The following is a 17,789-nucleotide window of genomic DNA, read 5'->3' on the forward strand; positions in this document are numbered from 1 at the left end:
AATATTATTTCACGAAGGTGATTTTTGTCTCGTAATATTTCTCTAGAATGATTTTTAAAAGCAGAAATATAGGCAGCGCGTGCCACTTTTGGGCGATCCCTATTTAACCCTTAAATCCGCGTAATCCAGAAAACTGGATTTAAACTTAATAAATACACATGCCTTGCACAAAGCGCTGTAACTTTTGAAGCGTCCATCCTGTGGCTATGCAATTTACATCAATCTACTTGTGATGTAACAAGGATTAAAATGATACCTAGTAGGGCATGAACGAATGTTAAATTTTAACATTCGAACATTCTTTAATTTTTCTTAATGAATGTTTGAATGCTGTTACACCCACTCAATTAGTACAATAGTAATAATTTTGCATTATGAACATGTACCAAAGATATATTTCTGAAACCTTTTACCTTAAATTAATGTTAAAAACGACCATATAAAAGTAAAAACCTACTCTTACAATGATAATAATTGAGTGTGGGCGAGATAATGAATGTTGAAATTTACATTCGAATGTTAAGCTTATCAAATTCTAACAAATGTTTGACAATTGTTCATACCCTAATATCTAGGGTTTTACCCTAATGCTAAATGGTGAGGCCAAAACTAGTTGTGAAAATAAACTTTTCAGTAAGGAAACCTGCAAACCCTTTACATACTTTTATAAAATGGTCGATAACTTGATGGTTGTTGCTCCTATCACCTTGCAACAACTTCCATTTGATTTGTGGTGAAATTTTTGATCAGGCCATATATAACTCACATGAGTAAATCCATAATTGAAATTAAACACGTGGCAAGAATTTTGAAACACGGAGACGCGACTCGCCACTGTTCATCATTTCATAACAAGTAAGCCACTAGGATGTGCGATATGTGATATATATTGCTACAGACGTCAAAACAAGCTGCTCTAGCAGCAATATGGGCACCACTCCAACATGAGGTAAGCTCACGTGCACACACTAATGACTCTCTAAAAAGTACACACCATGACACCTCCTCCCTTAAAAAGGGAGGGCAGGTACAATATTTCAAAAGAAAGTACAGAGTCAAAGAAAAGTAATCCTACAAAAACTTGAATACAAAACTCACAACAGTCCATTACATAATAAACTAAAGTCAGTGTCCCAATCAAATCCTAGACAGGGAATCAGCCATAACATTTTCCCTGCCCCTAATATGACAGATATCCACATTATATTGCTGTAGAGTCAGACTCCACCGTAACAATCGTTGGTTTTTCTCCTTCATTTTATTGATGAAAACGATAGGATTGTGATCGGTATAGACTACCACCCCAAAAAACACCTTCGCTGTAAAAAAGGCGTGCCCAAGAAACTACAAGTACCTGGAACCCAATGTAAAAAAACAAAAAGAAAACAGCTCAGCTCAGCTGAAGTGAAAAGTAACTGGTAACTTAAAGAGCTGATATCTGAAGCGGCCAAGAATACAATTACTAAAGTTTAATCCATGCAAGAACACTTTGGCTATAAAACAGGTGTGTACATGAAAGTAACTGGCAACTAAAACGGCTGATATCTGAAGCGGCCAAGAATGAATGGTCAAATACAACTAATTCAAAATTTTAACACTGAACCTTTATAATTCAGCTGTGTTCTATATTCACTCTTGCTGCATCGTAAAGTAATTTCTTTTAACTCTAATTGGCTGGTAATTTGGCCGCCTTTTTTAATAGTCAGTATAATAGAGCACAAAAAGGCGGCCAAATTACCAGCCAATTAGAGTTAAAAGAAATTACTTTACGATGCAGCAAGAGTGAATATAGAACACAGCTGAATTATAAAGGTTCAGTGTTAAAATTTTGAATTAGTTGTATATGACCATTCATTCTTGGCCGCTTCAGATATCAGCCATTTCAGTTGCCAGTTACTTTCATGTACACACCTGTTTTATAGCCAAGGTGTTCTTGCATGGATTAAACTTTAGTAATTGTATTCTTGGCCGCTTCAGATATCAGCTCTTTAAGTTACCAGTTACTTTTCACTTCAGCTGAGCTGTTTTCTTTTTGTTTTTTTACATTGGGTTCCAGGTACTTGTAGTTTCTTGGGCGCGCCTTTTTTACAGCGAAGGTGTTTTTGGGGTGGATATCACTCATTTTTGTCAGTGATAGACCCTACATTTGGTTTAAAAGGTAATTTTTTTTTGGAAATGAGCAATTAACATTAATGCAGAATATTATCTTGGAGAGTCAGTAAAATCCATACATAATAATGATTGTTTCATAACACCGTAAATTCTGAAGTATGAATTTACGGTGTAGTATGACTGTTCTATTAGAGTAAATCTATCTTTACTGCCTGCATGTGACGAATATATCTCATATCTGTGCATGTTAAATGCTTCAGACACCTAATTAAACTTGCAAGTGACTAATTAGTTTACAGTTGCTACACAGCTATAAATACATTTGTAATTGTTATCATCATAATCATTTATCATGTTATAACCATTTTTTTATTATTTTGGTCACAACTTCAGGATTAGAGCAGCAGAGAAAGGAATAGAGGACTCAACCATCAAGACTTGTATATGGGAGATGGAACAGTATTGCGATGGACAATGCCGGTACTAACCCCTCAAGGGTGTTGCAGTACAGTATAGATGCAAGACCAGAGCCTCGATCGTCACCTTTTGACTGTGGTCACAACTTCAGGATTGGAGCAGCAGAGAAAGGAATGGAGGACTCAATCATCAAGACTTGGGGAGATGGAATAGTATTGCCAAGGATAATGCCAGCACTAACCCCTCAAGGTTGCCACAGTGCAGTATCGATACAACCACTCCAAACAGTGCATAAAACCAGAGCCTTGATCATCACCTTTTGACTGAAATTTTTATACTTGATGAAGCAATTAAAACAAAAAAGTTGTAGTACTTATACTTTCCTGAGGGCGCATGCCCCCAGAGTCCCAGACTCCCTTGCCTGTTCAGCAGAATAATAGGATTGAGCCTTACTACCACTTTCACCTTTATTCTTGGTCCGGATGTACATATCGGCAACATAATACAGTAGCTGTAGATAATGCCCCTAGGCAGAGCTATAGGGATGGGAATTTTTCCCTACTATCACACTATCACAGTAGTTCTTCTCGCAGTTCTTTGCCTGGCCATCATCAACTGCTGTCAAAACATTAGTGTCATCCCCCAGACCCTTCCTCAAGCATGCTTATCACACAAAAATAACTTAGTTTAGCAGTGCACAAACAATTATTGACAGCATATGTACACTTACCGCATTGTTGAACCATGTATACCACCAGAATCCACCGGATTGACAACTAACACGTGATCTATTTAGGGGAAATCTCGTGGAAAGTCCCTAATTACCTTAAGCGGACACTCGTGATACGTGGTTTTAAATTGAATGGTTTAAGAATGTAACTAGATGGTGAGGCGTACTATAATCGGCTCAACTTTAATGAGAAACTCGAGCCCCTTGTGAGAAACTACATCGCTTGAGCAACGCTTGAAGAAGTAAGAGCCAAGAATACTGATCGAGATATATGCCGGTCTTGAATGCTAACAAAACGAGGAGTGAAGTTTGTGTAACGTGTCACATCGCCACACACTGATTCACCGTGTTTGTGCGATAGGGTTTATGGACCTGTACATGTCCACCAGATGCTGAAAGGAAATTCATTCCACCACATGTTGAAAGGAAATTCATTCCAATTTGTGAAGTTATTGATATACTCATTGTTGGGGTCCACGGGGACATCGATGATCATTTACCAGTCAGCTGTAAGTAATGTCACAACAGAAGGAAAGGAGCCATTTCCATACCCCGGCTATGGCATACTGATTTTCCTGGTCAGTTTATGTACACTCAACCACAGATCGAAATGTAGAACTTTGGTTGCAGGTGGAAAATGAACACCTTTTTACTCAGTTACAAGAGATTCACCCAGCTGGGATAAAATGTTGAAGTGAATGTCATTAGTACTAACTTGTTCATCAGGTATTGGACAATTCCAAGTGTCCAGATTATGCAGTTGTCCTCATGTTCAAGTTTACACGTTTAGGCAAGTTCCACAACGTACTATAATCTATTACTATATCAGTGTGGAATAATGCTTATATAATATTTTTCATATTCCAGGCTTTAGGTGTATTGTATTTAACACCTGCTTGTTGGTTTTTGCAGGCCATCTGGTCATACTGGTTTATCCACTAGCAGTTGAATGTGATCATGGTACATATGTAAGTTGAGACCATGAAAGAACAAAGATACAGGTGTCATGAATTTCAGGTCAGTTAACGTTCAGAGGAATTGTATTATTGCAATTGTTGTTTTTGTAGTTATCAATTATCAGTGACCAGTTTGTGATAGCGTACTTTTGTTTGACCAATGACCTAATGATCTGGTTTACATGCTTACCCAACAGTTATGTTACTCACTTAACCTGCATATGGGATATATATATTTTTAGTTCATTTTGATTATCCATCCTTTATTGGTACAGCCTGGCATATTGATTTTTTGTACATTCTCTTTTTAATTCAGTGCCTGCTGGATTGTTTCGTCAGATATCGAAACAGGTGTCTTTGGTGTTGCGACCGATGTTCCAGGTCAGTTTGCATGTGTGTTCAATTTAAGGTTGACTTCAGTGCCTGCTTATTCTTTTACAGGTCTCGGTATCGAGTGTCATGAATTTCAGGTCAGTTGACGTACAGAAGAATTGTATTATTGCAATTGTTGTTTTGTAGTTATCAATTATCACCGTATACTAGTGATGTGAATTTGCAGGTCAGTCTACTCAGATGTATCGGGTATAGTGTTGATGGGTTCAAACAAATATCCAGTGTAGACTGTAGTGGCATCAAGGGTGTTAATTTCTAGGTCAGTTTACATGTTGTGATGTTAGTGATTTTTTCCTAGTACCCAGATGTTAAGTGTATTGTATTTAATGCCTACCTGTTATGTTTTTAAATTATGGTATATCAGTGTAGACAGTACAACAGTAAGCCTTCTGTGCTGTAGTAACTATCTAATCCAAAACAGCTAAGCTGTAAAAAAAAGTGTGCGGCCCTCAGAAAGGCTATGGTGAAAAAAGATGTGAAATCCAAGGTGGCGGCCAAGAAATGGCTGTGATGGTAGGTTAATGGTAAAAATTTTAATAATGACAATTCAGGTAAATTTTGTGAAGTGGCGCAAAAATTCACCTGAATTGCCGTTATTAAAATTTTTACCATTAACCTACCATCACAGCCATTTCTTGGCCGCCACCTTGGATTTCACATCTTTTTTCACCATAGCCTTTCTGAGGGCCGCACACTTTTTTTACAGCTTAGCTGTTTTGGATTAGATTTCATTTTTTTTTGTATTTGTATACCCCAAAGCCGGCCTATGGCCAGCTTTGGGACTTTTTTAACCTATGTTCATTTTCTTTACTATAGGAAGAAGAAAAGATGAAGTAGATGTACTTTAAATATTTTATCAGTAAATGTACAAATTATATATATAATACATATGTGACCGGATTTGTGAAAAGGGGTCTTCCACACACATCCAATTTGCCAACTTTGACAATTGATAACTTCAGATTGGAAAAGCTATTGCCTTGAAATTTGGGCAGTGGTGAGCACCACTATAGCTGAATATATGGTGAAATTTTCAGGTTAATATGTTACTTGAACACTGAGTTATGGTCTCCAACGTTTACGGAATTGGATGTGTGTGGAAGACCCCTTTTCGCAAATCCGGTCACATATACTGATTACAGAAATCTCCATGGTGGTTTCTTTGTAACTGAACACTCTACAAGGTGACTTCTTCTAATTGCTCTCTCTACAGGGTGAATTGTTTGTAGCTGAACGATCTGCAAGGTAACTTCTTCTAGCTGATCTCTCTACAGGGTGATGTGTTTGTAGCTGAATTCTGTACAGGTGATTTGTTTGCAGCTGAGCTCTTTACAGAATGGTTTCTTTGTAGCTGAACTCTCTAAAAGGTAACTTCTTCTAACTGATCTTTCTACAGGGCAATTTGTTTCTGGCAGAATTTTCTACAGAGTGATTTCTTTGCAGCTGAACTCTCTACATGGTGGTTTCTTTGTAGCTGAACTCTCTACAAGGTAATTTCTTCTAGCTGATCTCTCTACAGGGAGATTTGATTGTAGCTGAACTATCTACAAGGTAACGTCTTATAGCTGATCTCTCTACAGGGTGATTTGTTCATAGCTGAATTCTGTACAGGTGATTTGTTTGCAGCAGAGCTCTTTACAAAATGGTTTCTTTGTAGCTGAACTCTCTCCAAGGTAACTTCTTCTAACTGATCTTTCTACAGGGTGATTTGTTTGTAGCTGAACTATCTACAAGGTAATTTCTTCTAGCTGATCTCTCTACAGGGTGATTTGTTTGTAGCTGAATTCTGTACAGGTGATTTATTTGCAGCTGAGCTCTTTACAGAATGGTTTCTTTGTAGCTGAACTCTCTACAGGGTGATTTGTTTGTAGCTGAAATCCCTACAAGGTAACTTCTTCTAGCTGATCTTTCTACAGGGCGATTTGTTTGTAGCTGAGTTCTCTACAGGGTGTTTGTTGCAGCTGAATTCTCTACATGGTGGTTTCTTTATAGCTGAACTCTCTACAAGGTGACTTCTTCTAGCTGATCTCTGTACAGGGTGATTTGTTTGTAGCTGAACTCTCTACAGGTGATTTGTTTGTAGCTGAACTCTCTACAAGGTGATACTTCTAGGTGATCTCTCTACAGGATTCCTTGTTTCTAACTGAACTCTCAACAGGGTGATCTGTTCATAGCTGAACTTTCTACTGGGTGATTTGTTTGCAGCTGAACTCTATCTGTAAATGGTGGTTTCTTTTTAGCTGAACTCTCTACAAGGTAATTTCTTCTAGCTGAACTCTCTACAGGGTGACTTGTTTCTAGCTGATCTCTCTACAGAATGATCTGTTCATAGCTGAACTTTCTACAGGGTGATTTGTTTGCAGCTGAACTCTCTACATGGTAGTTTCTTTGTAGCTGAACTCTCTACAATGTGACTTCTTCTAGCTGAACTCTCTACAAGGTGACTTGTTTCTAGCTGATCTCTCTACAGGGTGACTTGTTTCTAACTGAACTCTCTACAGGTGATTTGTTTGTAGCTGAACTCTCTACATGGTGGTTTCGTTGTAGCTGAACTCTCTGCAAGGTAACTTCTTCTAGTTGATCTTTTTACACTGCATATTTGTTTGTAGCTGAGTTCTCTACAGGGTGATTTGTTTGCAGCTGAACTCTCTACATGGGAGTTTCATTGTAGCTGAACTCTCTACAATGTGACTTCTTCTAGCTGAACTCTCTACAGGGTGACTTGTTTCTAGCTGAACTCTCTACAGGTGATTTGTTTGCAGCTGAACTCTCTACATGGTGGTTTCTTTGTATCTGAACTCTCTACAAGGTAACTTCTTCTAGCTGATCTTTCTACAGGGTGATTGATTTTTTTTGCAGCTGAACTCTTTACATGGTGGTTGTTTTGTAGCTGAACTCTCTAAAAGGTGACTTCTTCTAGCTGAACTCTCTACAGGGTGATCTTTTTGTAGCTGAATTCTCTAAAAGGTGACTTCTTCTAGCTGAACTCTCTACAGGATGATTTGTTTGCAGCTGAACTCTCTACATGATGATTTCTTTGTAGCTGAACTCTCTACAGGGTGATTTGTTTGTAGCTGAAATCTCTACAAGGTAACTTCTTCTAGCTGATCTTTCTACAGGGCGATTTGTTTGTAGCTGAGTTCTCTACAGGGTGATTTGTTTGCAGCTGAACTCTCTACGTGGTAGTTTCTTTGTAGCTGAACTCTCTACAATATGACTTCTTCTAGCTGAACTCTCTACAGGGTGACTTGTTTTTAGCTGATCTCTCTACAGGGTGACTTATTTCTAGCTGAACTCTCTACAGGTGATTTGTTTGCAGCTGAACTCTCTACATGGTGGTTTCTTTGTAGCTGAACTCTCTACAAGGTAACTTCTTCTAGCTGATCTTTCTACAGGGTGATTTGTTTGTAGCTGAATTCTCTACAGGGTGATTTATTTGCAGCTGAACTCTCTACAAGGTGAATTCTTCTAGCTGAACTCTCTACAGAGTGATTGATTTTTTGCAGCTGAACTCTCTACATGGTGGTTTCTTTGTAACTGAACTCTCTACAGGGTGATTTGTTTGTAGCTGAACTCTCTACAGGGTGATCTGTTCGTAGCTGAACTCCCTATAAGGTAACTTCTTCTAGCTAATCTTTCTACAGGGCGATTTGTTTGTAGTTGAGTTCTCTACAGGGTGATTTGTTTGCAGCTGAACTCTCTACATGCATGGTAGTTTCTTTGTAGCTGAACTCTCTACAATGTGACTTCTTCTAGCTGAACTCTCTACAAGGTGACTTGTTTCTAGCTGATCTCTCTACAGGGTGACTTGTTTCTAGCTGAACTCTCTACAGGTGATTTGTTTGCAGCTGAACTCTCTACATGGTGGTTTGTTTGTAACTGAACTCCCTGCAAGGTGACTTCTTCTAGCTGATCTCTCTACAGGGAGATTTGTTTGTAGCTTAACTCTCTACAGGTGATTTGTTTGCAGCTGAACTCTCTACATGATGGTTTCTTTGTAGCTGAACTCTCTACAAGGTAATTTCTTCTAGCTGATCTTTCTACAGGACGATTTGTTTCTAGCTGAACTCTCTACATGATGGTTTCTTTGTAGCTGAACTCTCTACAAGGTGATTTCTTCTATAGCTGATCTTTCTACAGGGTGATTTGTTTGTAGCTGAACTCTCTACATGATGGTTTCTTTGTAGCTGAACTCTCTACAAGGTGATTTCTTCTATAGCTGATCTTTCTACAGGGTGATTTGTTTGTTGCTTAACTCTATACATGATGGTTTCTTTGTAGCTGAACTCTCTACAAGGTGATTTTTTCTATAGCTGATCTTTCTACAGGGTGATTTGTTTGTAGCTGAACTCTCTACATGATGGTTTCTTTGTAGCTGAACTCTCTACAAGGTGATTTCTTCTATAGCTGATCTTTCTACAGGGTGATTTGTTTGTTGCTTAACTCTATACATGATGGTTTCTTTGTAGCTGAACTCTCTACAAGGTGATTTTTTCTATAGCTGATCTTTCTACACGGTGATTTGTTTGTAGCTGAACTCTCTACATGATGGTTTCTTTGTAGCTGAACTCTCTACAAGGTAACTTCTTCTAGCTGATCTCTCTACAGGACAATTTGTTTGCAGCTGAACTCTCACATGATTGTTTCTTTGAAGCTGAACTCTCTACAAGGTGATTTCTTCTAGCTGATCTTTCTACAGGGTGATTTGTTTGTAGCAGAACTCTCTACAAGGAAACTTCTTCTAGCTGATCTCTCTACAGGGAGATTTGTTTGTAGCTGAACTCTCTACACGTGATTTGTTTGCGGCTGAATTCTCTACATGATGGTTTCTTTGTAGCTGAACTCTCTACAAGGTAACTTCTTCTAGCTGATCTCTTTACAGGGTGAAGTGTTTGTAGCTGAACGATCTACAAGGTAACTTCTTCTAACTGATCTCTCTACAGGGTGATTTGCTTGTAGCTGAACTCTCTACAAGGAAACCTCTTTTAACTGAGCTCTGTACAGGGTGAATTGTTTGTAGCTGAACTATCTACAAGGTAACTTCTTCTAGCTGATCTCTCTACAGGATGATTTGTTTGTAGCTGAACTATCTACATGGTAACTTCTTCTAGCTGATCTCTCTACAGGGTGATTTGTTTGTAGCTGAATTCTGTATAGGTGGTTTGTTTGCAGCTGAGCTCTTTACAGAATGGTTTCTTTGTAGCTGAACTCTCTACAAGGTAACTTCTTCTAGCTGATGTATCTACAGGGTCACTAGTTTGTAGCTGAATTCTCTACATGGTGGTTTCTTTGTAACTGAACTATCTACAAGGTGACATCTTCTAGCTGATCTTTCAACAGGGTGATTTGTTTGTAACTGAACTCTCTACAAGAAAACTTCTTCTAACTGATGTCTGAACAGGGTGAATTGTTTGTAGCTGATCTCTATACAGGTTACTTATTTCTAACTGATCTCTTGAATTCTGTTCAGGGTGACTGCTCTATTAGGATGACTGCTATATTAGAGTATCTTGATCTCGCACTTGCTACACCAAGTTGGATTTCGTGTTATAACTCCGTGGCTTTAAGTCTGATTCTTCTACACCATTGAAGAGCCTTTCTAAGATGATTACTCCATCTGTACAGTGAATTTCAAAGCATTACCCCAAGCGGTTTATTTGGTAGGCGTGGCAAGTATTCGTTTTTATTAGCTAATCTCGGTTGCATAATTGTTACACACTGTTGGTTTTGTTGTTGTATCTTCCTGGTTTTTAGCTCGATTTCTTTCAAACCACAAAAGGTTTGAGGTTCAATAGTTAACCTATTCACTCACCGATTTTCAACTTCTTCCCATACGCGGTTTACCCTGTAGGCGTGACAACATATTGGTGTTACTTTTCGTGCATAATCGCTCATAACTCTTTGCCTGTTTATCGTTTTCCAGCCAAAGTTGGTACCGAGATGTGCCTTTATACCCCCCTTCTGTGCGCCAAATTTCAAGGCAATCGGATAACGCGTTCGTGTTTTATAGCAGTTTTTGTAAGTGTGCAAAAAGAGGAAGAAAAATAAGAAGAAAAATAAACGAAGAAACTAAGCCAATTTCTGAAGCCGCATATCTCAGGAATGCCTGAAGCGATTTCGCTCAAATTTGGAATGTGGAGTACTGAAGTTGGAGGGAATGTACACAGCAAAATTTGTCTTGTTTCATCAAGGCAGCACAGAGCTACGGAGGTGCGAAAATTGCATTTTCTTTCTTCCTGTCAATATACTCACGGGGTTGCGCGCCGGCTTCTTGGGCCGCACGACACTGATTTGTTTCATAATTATGCTGTTGTCCTGGAATGGCACAATTTTTGGGCAACCAGTGTGAAGTCCAGTGGTACAAACATTGTATTATGACCAAGTTGTGATAGCGTACTTTTGTTTGACTAATGTCCTAATGTTCAGGTTGACATGCTTACCCAACAGTTATGTTATTCATTCACTTAGCCTGGGATATAATTTTTTGTTAATTTTGATTATCCATGCTATTATTGATACAGCCCGGCATAGTGATTTTTTGTACATTCTCTTTTAATTCAGTGCCTGCTGGATTGTGTCATCAGATATCGAAACAAGTGTTTTTGGTGTTGCGACCAATGTTCCAGGTCAGTTGCATGAGTGTTTAATTTAAGGTTAACTTCAGTGCCTGTTTATTCTTTTACAGGTCTCAGTATCGTCATGCTGACATACAAGAAATCATCACTATTGTTGGAACTATTTTTAGTCAAGTCTTGATGTGATGTTGATTAACGTTGTTACACATTGTCGTATGTTTACCATATGGCAAGAAATTTTCATGGCTATCATGAAATTTGAATATTGTGTAAGTTGTGTGGAACAACCCCAACTCATACATGGTCACTGGCAAACCACGAACCACATTCGAGCCACAACACCACCAACCACATTCAAGCAATCCATTACAAAATTTTGTTACACCATTTGTGTGTGCATAATACTTAATGAAAGCCACAACACAAGCTACATGGTAAACACTACATAGAGGTGGTAACCCCCTAAAGGCTTGTTACCTTTTGTATTCACCTTATCGGCCTTTGTGGTTAATCTATTAAAAATTACATGTAAATAGAGAATTGAAGAGTATGCTTAAAGCACCTTCGCTAGTGATTTTGTTCTTCACACCATAAGACAACTGGTGATTTATAAACGCTCGCATGGGGTGTGGCACTAAATGGAATTTAAAAGATTTCTGCTTAAAATGTCATCCCTAGGGAACTTACGGTTCAGCACGTTGTCACAACTTGTTTATCAGGCATTAGAGTTTGTGTCCACATCGTGCCTTTAAGTTATTGTAGGGATTAGAGGTTTGCTTGAAGAAAATACGCGTATAGGCAAACCAGGATTGGATAGTGTCAGTGCTAGATGGAGTATACAAACACGACTATGTTGACTGGTATAACGTGACAGTAGTTGTAACATAAGGTAGAGAAATAAAGTGAAATACGCCTATTTTTTATTTTGCGATGGTTACTTTTTTATTTTAGCGAGGTCGCAAGAAAACTATGATGATGACGACTCCTAAAGATTTTTTTATCACGTAACGCAATACAAATCTATTGAGAGATGTTGCGTAATCTAGGACTAATATTGCAAAACCGGCCCTACACGTAAATAACTCACAGTAGTGGCCGCGCGTCTTTTAATTGGGCGTGCGCTTTGTAGTTTCTTGGCCGCGCGACTCAATACCGTGAGTCTTGATTATTGGCATCACTGTAGGATTTAAATACACATCAAAGTGGTTCAAAGCTAACATTACATTAGACCCAAAGTTTCCTTCTCAATGGTGGAATACCTTTTTTGGTGTTCATTAAACTTCTTTGAAAAGTAGCAAACACAACGGTCAATACCACATTCATCTTCCTGTTTCAACACCGCTCCCGTACTCACATCACTTGCGTCAACAAACAGCTTAAACTGTCGTGTAGATTCAGGTGCAACTAAAACAGGAGCTGAGAGTAGCAATGTTTTCACATGCTGAAAGGCTGACTGGCAGGCTGGGGTCCAAATGTAAGACTGATTCTTCTTCAATAAATTAGTCAATGGAGCAGTAACCACAGAAAAGTTGTGGCAGAACTTTCTGCAATACCCTGCCATACCCAAAAATCTCATCAATTCTCTCTTGTTTTGGGGTTCAGGAAAGCGACTGACTGCTTCCACTTTGGCCATCACTGGAGAAATCTGTCCCTGGCCCACAACATGACCTAAAAATGTTACCTGGCAGTGCCCAAACTCACTCTTTGCCACGTTAACAGTAAGGTTAGCCTGTGACAATGTACTGAACAGTTGGTGGAGGAGGTCCACGTGGTGCTCCCAGGATGAACTGTAAATAATGACATCATCAATGTATCCCTCACAACCAACAAGATCACCAGTCAACTGCTGTATCAACCTCTGAAAAGTGGCAGGGGCATTCTTCATGCCAAAGGGCATTACCTTATACTGGTATAATCCTGTGGGGGTAACAAATGCAGACAACTTTTGAGCACGAACAGTGAGTGGTACCTGCCAATACCCTTTTAACAGATCCAACTTACTTACAAACTTCGCACGACCAATTTTCTCAATGCAGTCATCGATCCTAGGTATCGGAAAAGAATCTGTCTTGGTAACAGAATTCAACTTGCGAAAATCTGTGCAGAATCGGTAGTTACCATCTGGTTTTGGAACTAATATACATGGTGAACTCCACTCGCTGCTGCTAGGTTCTATAATGTCATTCTCCAACATGTGCTTGATTTCTCTCTCCATATGTTGTACTTTCAGTGGCAGTATGGATGTTGTTTACAAGGCTTTGCATCTCTCACATCTACATCATGTAGTACAACATTTGTCTTCCTGGGGACATCAGTAAAAAGCTCTTGAAACTTGTTGATAAGGCTCATCATACTCTCTCTCTCTCCCACCGAGAGATGACCAAACTTCTGGTGCAAATTGGCTATCACATCTGAATTTGTAAGCTTGACATCTGCACCCGCAGGTCCTTCATTCATCATCGAGTCATCTTTCAGACCTACTACATTGGCCACTGGCACTATGGAGGGTGATGAAGTGGACTCACAATACTCCTTGAGCATGTTGATGTGACAGACTCTTCGCTGTTTACGACAATCAGGCATGTAAACTACATAATCCACCTCATTTAATCTCTTCTCAATCACATATGGGCCACAATATCTTGCCTGCAGAGGGTGATGATGAATAGGTAGGAGGACCAATACTTTATTCCCTGGTTCAAATATTCTAGATCGGGCACGCTTGTCGTACCACAACTCCATCCGACCTTGGGCATTCTTGAGGTTTGCCTTGGCTAGATGCGCTGTTGTAGATATTCTGCTATGGAGATCAGATACGTGATCCAAAATATTTGATTGCTTGTCTTCAGTCAACCAGGTTTCCTTCAGCAACTTCAATGGTCCACGGACGACCCTTCCAAACAGCAACTCAAAGGGACTGAACCCTAATGATTCTTGCACTGATTCATGAACAGCGAATAGCAAGAGATGCACTTCTTCGTCCCACTCCTTCTCCTCGTTCAAACAGTAAATTCTCATCATATTCTTGAGGGTCTGGTGGAATTGTTCAAAGGCCCCTTGTGACTCTGGATGGTAAGCACTAGACTTAAACTGTTTGATTCCTAGCTGGTACATTACCTGCTGGAACAAACTGGACATGAAGTTTGACCCTTGGTCTGATTGAATTGACCTTGGAAGACCCACCAATGTAAAAATTTGATGAGGGAACTTACTATGTTCTTAGCCTTAATATTCCTAAGGGGAATGGCTTCAGGAAATCTAGTTTAAGCACACATTATTGTAAGTAAATACTGGTTTAACTGCTTTGGTGCGTGGCTGTGGTCCTACACAATCAATAATCACTCGGCTGAATGGTTCCTCTACTACAGGAATCGGTTTTAAAGGGGCCACTGGTATTGACTGGTTCGGTTTCCCAACAACTTGACACTCCTGACATGATTTGCAGAACTGCTTCACATCTTTCTTAATGCCTGGCCAGTAGAAATGATTTAGTATGCGTTGGTAAGTCTTGTTTACTCCCAGATGGCCTGCCATAGGTGTGGCATGAGCCAACTGTAGTGTATCTGCTCGACAGTTAGGAGGAACCAAAATCTGGTATGACACTTGCCACTCCTCATTTGATGGCACCGTTGGAGATCTCCATTTATGCATCAGGATTCCTGCCTTCTGAAAATAGCATACTGGCTGGTCCTGTGCTTCTTCCTCAGTAAGTGGATCTTGAATAAGTGCTGCTAACTCCGGGTCAGACTGTTGGTCTTTAATCAGTTGCTTACGGGTCAGTGGTGGACTTCCCTCTAACTGTGGAGGTAGGATATCTTCTCTCAATACCTTGCCATTAGGATTGGGTGAATTTGATTCTACTGAATACAATATTATTGTTAAATAGTTAATGAGAACTATGTGATGTTGCTAGTTTTTAAGTGTGTGAGCATCTTCATAAAGCAATGTGCATAGATTCTCTGATAGCAATAAATAGTTTGAGTTTGGCTGCCTTTCCTGTCTACGGCAATGCTATGAACAAAGGAAAGGCGGCCAAACTCAAACTATTTATTGCTATCAGAGAATCTATGAATCTATACATATTGCTTTATTGAGAATAAAATTTGTGTGGCATTTAGGAAGATGCTCACACACTTAAAAACTAGCAACATCACATAGTTCTCATTAACACTTTAACAATAATATTGTGTTCTCTGAATAGCTACTATTAATATTACAACTTTCACACCTTATACATGGCCACATTATGATATCATCACTTTTTGCCGCAGTTAACTCTGCTTTACTTGGACGCGCACCTTTTTTACAGCTACAAGCTGTTTTTGGATGGGATTTCAATACTGTTTGTTAGAATAAACATACACTGTTGAAAACAGAAGGTGAATTTCCATGGTCTTGACAGAAACCCCAGATTATAGTGACAGAACATTAAAATACAACTGTAATTTTAGTGGCATGCAACTGCAGTCAACTAAAACCCATTTTAACTAGTAACCTCTTAGTAACACTTTACCTTTCACCTTGTACTGCATTAAAACGATCAAGATACTCTAATAAAGCAGTCACAAAAAAGCACTACACACAGCAATAAAAGTTAAAAGCATAGTTACAACTTCTGCTTAGCACTGCTTAAATTACTAGCTACTTACAGACTCTACAATATAAAAATACAGCACTTGTAGAAACGTGACTGTTCTATTAGAGTGATTGACTGCTCTATTAGAGTATCTCGATCATTGACTAATTCAGGGAGAGAAGCCATGCTCCCACCCATATCAGTACAAGCTCTTGTGAAATGAAATGAGAATAGTAGAGAAATGGCAAGTATGTACAGAGACAATAGAGGGGCATGTAATTATGTCCTGTTGGGTATTGTGAATAAACGCCTTTAAAATCTATATTACTAATAAATAAGCGCATTAGATTTGGGCTGTAACCTTTTGTCTCATTGCCTGAAGGTTGTGTTTTCGTGTTGAAAGGATTTAGTGCCACTGAGAGACAATTGGTGAGTTTAACTATACATGTACTTGTGTTGTAAAACTTAATTGTAAAAGGCGATTAGCAACTTTGGACCAGGGTGAAAATTTTACTGCTATATTTGGAGGTTGTAGCATATGTATATCTTAGTATCTTAATAAATAATCCTTCATGATCACTAATCACTAATAGTACAGTGAAAATCGGTAATTATTCAGGTAGGGACAAAATTTTCTGACCTAGCTTATTAAGGAGGTGGCTGCATTTACGGCCTTAAGCAGTTGGTAAGAAGCATGCTGTTCTAATTGGCTATAGAGATGGATTTAGTGTGTGACAGCGTACGAGACAGTGATTGCTGGCAGCAAGGGGGCAGCCAATCTGTTAGAGCACCAAAGGCGCTGTTTCAGATGTAGGCAGTTGGCTGTCAGCCCAAAGTGTAAAAATTTTAACTTTTGGTCCTTATAAGCTTCAGATGAAGAAAGTGATGAAGTCATTATCCATAGGATATATATTATTCAGATTATCCATTTCAGTTCTACTATATAGTAGCCAAGCATAAGACAAACATAACACAGCATTCCAGTGGTTTAGTGGTGACCACAACACTGCCTGAGTAAACTTTGGCAAGATTTCAGATAACCAGAAGCCCTGGAATGCCTTCAACACATGAAATACCAAATATCTAATGTCTGGCAGTGGACCTGTCTTGGTGCATGCATGGCCACTTGTACAGAAGGCTGCCTCTAAAAGGCCAAATTATAAATTCTCCTGTGAGACATTTATATGGTTAAATCAGTGATTTGCTAAAACAGGTACCTGCTTATTATAAGCCAAGAAAATTTGGCACAAAAGTAATCATCATACTGCACCTATTTATGTGGTTTACTCAGGTACGTTACTGTTCAATTACAATGTCGCACTCACTCACACATGCAAGTTTGCTCAAGATTTTAAAAATTACTAATTAAGGGGCGTGGCAATTGTTTTGGCTGCAATTCTCGTGATGGAAACAGCGGCCAAACAGTCTAGCGAGTGAACAGTTGCCATGCCCCTTAATTATCAATGTTTAAAATCTTGAGCAAAATTGTGTGTGAGTGCAAGTGCGACGTTGCGCTTCGGCAGTGCCATATATACACCAGTATGGTAGCCATATCAGGTACTACCTAGCAGTGACACATCATGAGTATTTAAGTCATAATGTGTTACTTTATCATCCATCTAAATACAATCCCTGAATGTGTCATTTTGTGTACAGAGCAATCTACCACAAGAAGTGACTTGAGTAAGGTTTCAGTGTATATTATTAACCATTAATATTGTTAACCATTGTTAACGGTAGGTACAGTGAAACCTCACTTAGCGGCCACCTCTTTAATAAGACCACCTCGTTATATTGGCCACCTCTGGTAGGTTCCAAACATAGCTAAGCAGTACTTTATGACCTCATTAATAAGGCCACCTTGTTATTAATAGTGTTGCACCGATAATCGGTTGAATTATCGGTAACAACCGATATTAGCTAATTTTACAAGTATCTGTATCAGCTACGAAGCGGAAATAATTGGCCGACTCAGCGAAACCCACAATCAATCGTTAAATTGACGGCAATGAACAAGTGAAAGTAAAGAA

At 39.0% G+C, this 17,789-nt stretch overlaps 1 protein-coding gene and 1 long non-coding RNA gene across 5 annotated transcripts in view; one reads left to right on the plus strand and one right to left on the minus strand.

Moving 5' to 3' along the window:
• The window catches only part of LOC136257865 (uncharacterized), a 188,719-nt gene that overhangs the window by 97,291 nt on the left and 73,639 nt on the right, over positions 1-17,789 (minus strand). The window lies entirely within an intron of this gene.
• Positions 3,547-11,520, plus strand: LOC136258002 (uncharacterized). 3 transcript variants are annotated; one of them, XR_010702503.1, is made up of 8 exons: positions 3,547-3,837; positions 3,890-4,049; positions 4,172-4,276; positions 4,532-4,596; positions 4,657-4,685; positions 4,735-4,867; positions 11,170-11,234; positions 11,294-11,505. It is a non-coding gene; the product is annotated as an uncharacterized lncRNA (long non-coding RNA). The 3 variants fall into 3 exon arrangements; XR_010702504.1 differs by having other exon boundaries at positions 3,547-4,049; positions 4,775-4,867; positions 11,294-11,520; XR_010702502.1 differs by having other exon boundaries at positions 3,547-4,049; positions 11,294-11,511.

Source organism: Dysidea avara, chromosome 6 (assembly GCF_963678975.1).
Source record: "Dysidea avara chromosome 6, odDysAvar1.4, whole genome shotgun sequence".
NCBI classification, from domain to species: domain Eukaryota; kingdom Metazoa; phylum Porifera; class Demospongiae; order Dictyoceratida; family Dysideidae; genus Dysidea; species Dysidea avara.